Source organism: Quercus lobata, chromosome 6, assembly GCF_001633185.2.
Source record: "Quercus lobata isolate SW786 chromosome 6, ValleyOak3.0 Primary Assembly, whole genome shotgun sequence".
NCBI classification, from domain to species: domain Eukaryota; kingdom Viridiplantae; phylum Streptophyta; class Magnoliopsida; order Fagales; family Fagaceae; genus Quercus; species Quercus lobata.
The window spans coordinates 4,556,874-4,567,221 of NC_044909.1; the positions used below are offsets into that span (position 1 = coordinate 4,556,874).

General features: G+C 33.7%; 1 long non-coding RNA gene across 3 annotated transcripts; it reads right to left on the reverse strand.

Moving 5' to 3' along the window:
- Positions 1-4,546: 4,546 nt before the first annotated feature.
- Positions 4,547-6,089, reverse strand: LOC115993572. Of its 3 annotated transcripts, XR_004093025.1 has the most exons (4): positions 5,939-6,089; positions 5,424-5,522; positions 4,910-4,938; positions 4,547-4,782 (listed from the first exon to the last, which is right to left on the reverse strand). It is a non-coding gene; the product is annotated as an uncharacterized LOC115993572 (long non-coding RNA). The 3 variants fall into 3 exon arrangements; XR_004093026.1 differs by lacking the exon at positions 5,424-5,522; XR_004093024.1 differs by lacking the exon at positions 5,939-6,089 and having other exon boundaries at positions 5,424-5,651.
- Positions 6,090-10,348: the final 4,259 nt, after the last annotated feature.

Consider the following 10,348-nt stretch of genomic DNA (forward strand, 5'->3'; position numbering starts at 1 on the left):
CTTCATGTATCCTCATTAGTTTCATATTTTAGATCAATCAAGTACCTGACATTTAATCCTTTTGTTGTAGGCAGCAGGAGGTAAAACAATATTGTCTAGCCTTGGCCCTCGAGTAATTGGGCCTTTAACAACTTTATGAGTCAGAATACGAAAATTTAATTTTGCTGGCCTATTGTGTTGGTCTATAAAGATTTAGCCTCGAACACTATCGAGATCTTTTCAACCTGTGTTTTGTATGAACCAAGACAATGGCATAACATGCTAAACATCGGTTGTGGGAAAATTCATAAACATCATTAATTAAACAAAATAACAAAGACATAAATCCACTTTCCTGGCCTCTTGGGGTTCTTAATCAATAAAGTAACACTTATGTGACTACTATCAAAAAATCTATACCTGTTCTTAAGCAGCTTTTAGTGCAAGTGTTGACTTTCGAGAAGTCTTCAGGAACTTGGATCCTCTTAAACTACATGAACCATACCTACAGGTAAGCCCATATAAAAGAGAGCATCTAAGACACTGGAAGGGTACCTCTAAGATTTTGATATTGATTTGGATGTTTCAAGGGTTCATTTGAAGTCTTCAAACAAGGATATATAATTGATCTGAGTAAACCATTGAAACATTCTAAACAGCACCTAAGGATTCACCAGGCCTTAGAGTAAGCTAGCCACACAGTGACAACCCTTTGAGATGTTTTCCACTAAACTGAACTTGATTTATCCAATAAAAACTACTAGCTTGGAATCAAGTATCAGTATCCAAATTCGTCAAATTTAAAAAAAAAAAAAAAAAAAAAAAAACCCTAACAAAATGAAATTATTTGATTTCATTTGCAATGCAAGTTTGTATGAGGATTCAATTGTTTCATTCTCAACAAAAGGTTAAGAATAGGTCTCTGAATACACTACTAAAAACATTTCTCTGTGAATACTCACTCAGTAAAGCCACAAATGCCAAAATGTAATATGTATTCATGCTATGCTTACAGTAGAAGAAGCATAACAAAATAGAAAACCTTTATCAAGCCGCAAGTCACATCCTTCATTGTACATATATACTTGTAAGGTTGAATTTATTCAATCATGTGTCAGTTTTATTCTGTACCAAATTTACTTGTAATTTCAACAATTGAACCCCCTGTATTTATGTGAGAATTATGTAAGAGTTGTGTGTGAGAGAGTATAAAGAAAACTCAAGTTGTGTGCATTCAAAGGAGTCTCACGACTGGATCTCGCAACTAACTCTTGACTGGCAAGTCGCCAAAGTGCCACATGTGTGAAGCATGCAGGAAGCAAAATGGTCATAACAGCTAGAGCACTACAGGACAAAAAATATAGTCTGGCCAGACAGTTAGCTTGCGACTCATTCCACTCGCGAGACTGAGTCGCCAAAATGGCCTATTATGCAGAAAAATGTCTTTTCACATTCCTTACATACTCTACTATAAATACCCTTATACCCACGAAATGTAAAGAGTTTCTAGAGAGAATTTCTAGAGAGAAACTCTAGAGAAAACCAAGATTGACTCTTCCATAATCTTAGACACTTGATTCTCCAAATTCCTATACTCTCACTCTCTCCATTAACATATCCTTGAGAGGTACATTTGCCAAATCCTTATCTCACCATACTCATATTAGTGAGGAGGTGTTTTGGTGCTTGAGAAGCAATTTGGAGAAGACCAATTCATTTGGTTGATGCAATGGGCTTATTGTGGGATCTGGGAAGCTAAAGAAGATAAGGTTAGGCGTAACCCTATTGGAGCAAGAAGCTTGGAGGGTTAGGTGCATTGGGTAGATTAGGTTTGGAGGGTCTTCTACTATTCGTGTATCCCAACTTTATTCTTTAGTGGATCATTTGACCACTTGGAGGGCAGCAGAGAGGTTTTTTGTCGAGTTTTTCGGTTTCCTCTTCGATAACACGTGCCGATATTATTTTTGTGTTTGCATCTCTCTAACCCTTACCATTGCGTTTTAATTACTGCTATGTTGTGATTAATTATGGTCTAGAGTAGTTTGTTTATTTGAGTATTGCTTGTACTTATCATTTCGCACATATTTTGTTTGAATATAAGATTGTGTTGGTTATTTTGAAATTAGGGGTCTAAACATTCATTAGTGTTTTTCACACTAATTAAACATTCAGTTGGTATCAGAACGGGTGCACTTGCTGTGATTTCATTATCTAAGTGTAGTGTTTGAGATGCTGTCAAGATAGGATGGACTAGGCCGAAGGCCGCAAAATCCACATGAGATAAGGCAACCTTTGCAGTAGCTAACGCTAATAGCAAGGCTTTAAATGCTATTTTCTGTGGTGTTTCTCCTAACAAATTTCATAGGATCTCTCATGTTACAATTGCCAAGGAGGCATGGCAAATCTTGGAGACAACCTATGAAGGCACCAAAAAGGTGAAGGACACCAAGTTGCAAATGCTTACCACACGCTTCGATGAGTTGAAAATGAGTGAAGACGAGTCATTCAATTCATTTTATGGGAAGCTAAATGAAGTGGTGATTGGGAAATTCAACTTGGGAGAAAAGACGGAGGTCTCCAAGATTGTGAGGAAGATTCTACGATCATTGCTGGAGAGCTTTCGTGCAAAGGTCACTGCCATCGAAAAGAGCAAAAACCTTGATGAGATTAAAATTCAAGAACTCAGTTCTCTTCAAACCTATGAGCTATCTCTACCATCACAAAGGAAGAACAAATCTCTTGCTCTAAAGACAATCAATGAGAGAATGGAAGCTCAAGACTCCTCGGATGAGGATAAGGTTGAAAAGGAAGTGGCGTACGTTACTAAGAGCTTCCGCAAGTTCTTAAAATTCAAGAGAGATGGGAAGTCTTTTGAGAAGGGAAAATTCTCGAATTTTAAGAAGGACAAGAAAGACTTCAAGAAGAATGATTCAAAAGACTCCTCTCCATCTCAAATGGTCACAAGCTTTGAGTGCAAAGGGCATGGGTATGTGAAGAGAGAATGCCCCACTTATTTAAAGGCAAAGGGCAAAGTATTTGCCACTACCCTTAGTGACTCAGATATTTTAAATTCATATTCGGAAGAAAGTTGTGACAGAGAAGAAAACTACTCTGCATTTATGAACATTGCACCCGTGGAATCTTTAGAAGATTTGAATGCTCTAGTGGAAGAACTCGGTGAGCACACCGAAGTGGAGTCAATGAGAGTTAGGGAGGAATCTGAAGATGAAGATGAAGAAAGTGTCTATAAAGGAACAAGGGATTGCAAGAAACTTATAATTCTCTTCTTGAAAAGACCGGAGAGTATGCAAGAATGGCCAAAACAGCCATTAAGAAAATGAAGCAAGCCGAGCAAGATTACAAAAGCCTTCTAGTGTGATACAAGGAGACTAAATGCGAAGTTGAGACGCTGAACAAAGAACTAACCAAAGCATATTCCAAGATCAAGTTTCTTGAGCTTAAAGTGATTCAAACTAATGCTAAAGTGGAGCGGGTTGCCGCCAAAAAGCTTAACGAAGTGCTTGCCCATCAAAAGCCCTTTTTCTAACAAAAGTAGCTTAGGATACACTGGAAAGAGCAGTTCAAACGCCAATGTGTCCAAGGAGATGAAGTTTGTTAAAGCAAAGGAACTAATGGTAGCAACTCCAACTGTTGAGAAAGTGAAGTTTGAGAAGAAGCCAAAGGTGATTGCACAATAATAGTTCAGATCTAGATGATTGAAAAAAAAAAAATAATTTGGATGAAGCAGGCTAATATATATATATATATATATATATATATATAGGTGAGGGCAAATTACTCATTACAGCAAGGGAAGAGTTTCTGGTCACTGCTAGCAGCAAGATTCAGCCCAGAGGAGGCTATATCTCCTATCTATAGACTATGGGTTACCCAAGACTGTGAGTCTTGTATGCAAATGCAATACACAATTATTTGAGTGGTATAGATTATACACTATAGACCACATAATTCCCAAGCATGAAAGTGCATACTGGACCATCTTTAGTTTGTACACTATATGAGCATGGCACTTGGGATAGCATTTCACATGATATTCACAAGCATTTTCACATAAAAAAATTAGATAAGAAATTAAATTCTATTAAAAAAAACTTTTAATAGCCCTAAAGGCCAGGGATGGAACCAGGATTTTGATTGAGGGGGGCCAGAATATGAATAATTTTTTTTTAATGAAAATGCAAATTGCTGTCCATTTGGCACTAACAAACTTTTAATGCGCTAATATGCAATTAGAAAAATGCTAAAACTACTAGATTTTTTTTAATAAAATGTTTACAAATTGATGTGGTAATTAGTGTAATTAGTGCCATTTCAACAAGTACCTGAAATTCAATTCATTATCACTTGCAACCTTCCTTTCCCCTTCTCCCTCCTCTCTTTCCTCCAAGTTCCTAAGCATGGAGGCATATTGTAATCCATCAATCAACAAATCATTTTGTGATTAATTGAAATACATGAAAGATCTAATGCCCCACTAACAACGTAAAATCCTGAGTTTCTGCAATTTGTGAGAAGAATTCCTCCTGTGCCCCTTTCTCTACAATCGGTGATGAAGCAGATAATAATCACTGAATTTCTGTTGCCAGTTTCCCTCTTTTCTTCTTCTTCTCCTCTATCATTTTGCCCTTCTACTGCCTTTCTATTACAATACACACAAGGCAAAAGTCTCTCTTTTTATGTATTACTAGTTTTGATGCACATGCAAGGAACGTGAAAAACACTATCAAAGAACATTCATAGTAATTCCATCATAGCTTTGCTTAAATTGAAAGCTGAATTTCTCTGTAACATTTAGAATGAGAAACAAAAATTTATTAGTAAGAAAATTACTTCAAAGAGTATTTTGTTATGCAGATGCTAAAATCAAAATCTAGAGTTTGTAATTTGTATTTTTATATGAGAGTCTTACATTATATCTCTACCAGCACAGTTCAGTCACTGCATTTCCAAGAAATAAAAAGCAACTATAAGTCAATTATTCATAAATGAAATATGTAAAAGGAACCTAAAAATTGATAATGACAATGATATAGGATCATTTTCCCCCTACTCATTCAGAATTTGCAATATAACCACCACCACCACCACCAACAACAACAACAACAACAACAAAGCCTTAATCCTAAATTTTGAGGTCAGCAATGGTACTCCACAAACTAGCTAGGGTCAGCCATGAAGATAAACAATCAAAAAATTATAATATTGCTGGGCTGAAATTAAAGGTAGAAGTGTTGTGCCTGATCAAGATAAATTAAAGGCAGTATCTAATCTTTTGAAGAAACCTAGAGTTTGTACAATACTTCCTCAACGGTTATCTATTCCTACACTCACAAAGTTCAAATTTTTAACACAAGAGAACCATTTCCACAAAAAAGCAGAATTAGCAACCAGAAAAAATGTTTTAAAATGTTCAGATCTATTACCAAATCCACTGCTTCCTTCAACATAGCCACCAATACTTCAGACTTGTCCTCACTTCTTCCTTCCTCTCTAAAACTAACTATCACACTCCAATTAAGTTTCTATCACCACAGAACCATTGACAAATCAGAATCCATGAAAAAATTACAAAAAGAAATTAAATTCAATTAAAAAGAATTGAATTTTAATTTCCCTAAAAGCAAAATTCTCATATACCCAGATGGCAAAGCACCAGGTGACCCAAGAATAGAAATAAAAATACCCCAAAAAATTCAACAAATTTAATATACCCAAAACGACCCCAAATAGTTCTATAGTTTTTCACATGCCCAAAATTCCAAAACTCAAAACAATTCAGCACATATCGGCTAATACCATTAGTTACAAAAGAACCCAGATGCTAAAACTCAGTTTTACGTATTTTTACTCCAAAACAAAAGACAAAATAAAGCCCGAGAAGAACAAAAAAACAGGAATTCAAATACCCAGAAAGCCCAAAAAAAAAAAAAAAAAAAACCTGCTGAGCTCATCGTAAATCTGTCCCTTGATGGCTATGGCCATGGCCATGAGCAGAGGCTTATTATGGTCAAACTCAGAGGTATCGTACTTGGTGTTTTGACAAAAAATCTCACCATCGTAGACTGAAAAAAATACTCACTTTTCTAGTTTTCTTTCTCTTTTCTTTTTCTTGTTCGTAACAGTTGACAAACCGAACGTTATAGGTGATTCAAATTCGCAAATTACGAAAAACCACCCAGCTAAAACACGCATTGGCACAATAAAATTTTATGGACGAAAATGTAATTTCAAATGGTGCTTAAATAAAATGTATAGAAAATATAAGAGAAACAACATGGCGATGAAGTTGCCATTGCCAACTTTTACGTAACATCCTCCTAGCCTTGAATCCTTAAACACCAACCAATAATACTGTCCCTCTTATTATGAACATGGTTTTGAAACTATAGAACCTCGAAAACATCATAATTTATTTAAATAAATAAAAACAAAATATACTTTAAAATTATTAACAATTTGCTATAGTGGCAAGCCTCGAGAAGCATATCATTATTCACACAAAAAGCTTCTTTCTCTCTCTCTCTCTCTCTCTCTCTCTCTCTTCCATTACGGCTGGTTATGTTTCACCCTTCCCAACAAAATCCTCCATTACATTTACTCTATTGATTATACTCATGGTGAAAATCGCCGTTAAGCCCAATTTTCTGGAAAAACCATGATTATGAAGAGGAGAGAACATTTTTTTTTTCGTTTGCTACGATTAATTGCAACTACAACATAAAAACAATCATTTTGCAAGTGGCTAGCTAGAGCTATTTTATTTATTATTGAAATTCAGAATAAACGTGAGTACAAACTCCACGGATGACCAAATTGCTAAGCTCCTCCATGATCTTCACTAATGATGGCAACCTAAACCATTATCATTGGGTAGAGGAAAGTCAGTGTATGGATATGATGGATTAGGCTCAGAAGGTGGAACCGGGGCTCGATTTTGTGGAGCTGATACCAGCTTGGCAGTCTCAAGTTTCTTTGACTTCATGCTGACAGCAACCAAAGGTCTTGCAGCTTCAACAGGCTTGCTGTTAAAAATGAGCAATGTGAGTATCACGATGATCACCACCACCTTTACAATATTGGTGGAGACAGTTCTCAGCGAAAACATATTTTGCTCCATCCTCGAGATGTAGTTTCTAATCAACCACAAGAAAGGGGGTGTATTTTCAATGTATGTTTTGTTGAATGGAAAATGGCTTAATTTATAGACAATTTTCTAAATTGATTTATGTTGTTCTATCTTCCAATACGAGTGGGAAGGTTTTGAAAACGATTTGTCAATGTGGCATATCGTATGTTCTAGAAATGGATAATTTACATTTTGCCATTTTGGTACACATGTCAATATGACACTGAGCGGCACGAGTGAAGTGGGAAAATTAAACTTAAATAACCTTTTCTTTTAATTCTTTCTAAATTTGGCTTAATTCATTTCTGATACAGTTTTACAAAATAACACTCACGATATTGATGATTGTGTCACTAAAATGGAGCTTTTTAATTTTTTTTAACACAATAGTTGGGTAACTTGATAACACGATAGTTGTGTCACATGATGAGATATTCACAAGTTGTGTCACCACTCACAAGAATGATTTTAGGTATTAATATAATAAGGAGAGTTTTCTCCAAAAAAAAAAAAAAAATATATATATATATATATAAAATAAGGAGAGTTAAGAAGTGATAATATATTTGTAGAAAAATCTAATTAGGTATTTGACTTCATGACAACCAAAGACCTTGTACCTTCAACAAATTATTCACCCTCTATGAGATTATACAGTGATAAATGGCGGGGACAATGAATGTAGCATAAGGAAAAAAAAAAAAAAAAAAAGATGCCACAAAATTAAGGTGATATATGTGGATTAAAGCCAAGGCGCGCAAAATATCAAAGGTATAGCTTGCCAATCCCTCTGCATTCTTTAAAAAAGTAATAACATGTTATACACTTAGTTTAACTTCAACTAATGTTGCTTTTCCTAATAATTTTTTATATTGAGTAGATCACATGTTTTCTATGTCCTTAAAAGGCATGTTAAATTTTATTCTAATTAGTGTGTACCCCGTATATATGCACAGATACAATTAAAAATAATCACAATTACACAATTTAAATTATACATTTTTTTAAAAATGTTGAAATATATATTAAAAGTCAAAACTCAGAGAAAATTAAATTAGAATCCAATAATTCGTGACTTGCTACAAAAATTAAAAAATTAGATGAACACATGGCACAAAATTGGACTCTAATTAAAATTTAATTTAGAATCTAATTGAATTTGGACTCTTTGATTTTTACACTCAATAATTCAGTCAACACAAAAATTAAAAATTAAATAGGACACATGATACACAATTGCACTCCGATTGAAATTCAATTTTGGTTTCTAATTTAATTTTCTTTAAATTTTGACTTTTAATATATATATATATATATATATATATATTTATGATGTTATTTAATTACTACTATTAATATTTAATACATAAACTCAACTATTATTCGCAATTTTAAAATATAAAAATTGGATGGTGTTATCTATTATTCATAATTCGGAAACGAACTATCTGCAAATCCTCTCTTGCTCAAACCCAAACTCAACACAGCCTTAATTCCAGCTATGTGCTTTAGCTACTTCAATCCCGTTACACCAATTTTATGTTTATCTCAACATTTATTCTAGCTGGTCCTGTTGAGTTTCTACTTTCTAGCATATACCCGTCAGCCCAGCCAAAGAAGAGGAGCTTTTTAAAACCATTATCCAGCTATACTTGTATGGAATCAGAGCCCACCAAAAAAAGCGTGAGGTGGCAACTTCTCCTATTAGTTTTTTTTTTTTAGTTTTTCTGGGACTGTACTTTTTTTTTTTTTTTTTTTTTTTATGTACTGGGACTGTATTTCTATAGCGTCAGAGTGCACTATAAAAAAAATATCTCACTTTAAACTTTTTTGAGAAACATCTCACTTTAAACTAAAAGGTGAGATGTGTTTTTTTGTGGCCTCTGACGCCATTGAAGTATATATGTTGGATATTTATTTTTGTAATAAAATAAAATCCAACTATACCTTTTTTTTGAGCTAGAAAATCCAACTATACTTGTATGGCGTCAAAGCCCACCAAAAAAAGGCGTGAGGTCGTTTAAAGTGAGATTTTTTTTGGATGAGCTCTGACGGTATAGAAGTATATGTTAGATATATTTCAAACGATTTACTTTTGTGATAAAGTAAAAGTAACAATATATAAATCCAAATAATTATAATAATATAAATATATATGTGATAGGCAATGGTAATAAAATAAAAGTAACAATATATAAATCTAAATAATTACAATAATATAAATATATGTGATAGGCAATGGTAATAAATAAAAATTGTATTTATAAGAAGAAATCTGCAAATAATTAAAAACTCACAAACTAAATGCGTAAAGGATGAATGATTCAAATCAAGTCTTGTGTTTGACACAATTTCCTTAAAGCAAATTTCACCCCTCACACAATCTGTGGTGTTTTGAGACTCATAGACGTTTGTCTTCCAGGATAAAATGATCTACAACACAGAGAAGAAGCACACAAAATCCATGTTCTGCGAACTACTCTATGTCTCTTTCTCTTTCTTTGACTCAAATGAATGCAAAAAAAAAAAAAAACTTTCTGAAAAAGTTTTCTCTAAAAAGTTGTTTTTCATGAATGAGGGACTATGAAAATATACGTTACTTAACAAAAACACTATTTCAGAAATAACTCTTGTATACAGACTTACTAACTCAAAAAATAAAATAATAAAATATTATTATTAATTGGATAAGTGGTCTCAGTCCATACATGCCTAAAACCCAACTTAATAGCCAATTCAAAACACATATTCTCTATTATTTCCTATGTGAAATTCAAAATTTCTCACAACTTCAAATCATGTTCAAGTGGACCATTAAAAGTTAATTTCACATTCACTCTATAATATTTTTCTAACGGTACGGTCCAAAAAAAAAACAAAAAACTAATATTAGAAGTTGCCACCTCACGCTTGGTCCTTTTTCCCCTTTCATAAATAAACCAATATGATCATTGACTTTATAAGACTACCAGAAAAAATATAAAAGATTGCCAGTGTTAAATATTAATATTAGTATATTAGCAACGTGAAGTGTTATACCATGTTGTGTATGCTGAAGTGGATGCGGAAGAAGAAGCATAGAATAGGAACACTAAGAACATGAGGGTTATGTGATTTAGCCTTGACGGCTTACATCCACGGAGGAATCCCTTAAGGGCTACATCTTTATTGTATAAGAATATAATACAATAACATGTATTACAATGAACCTTAACATGAGTA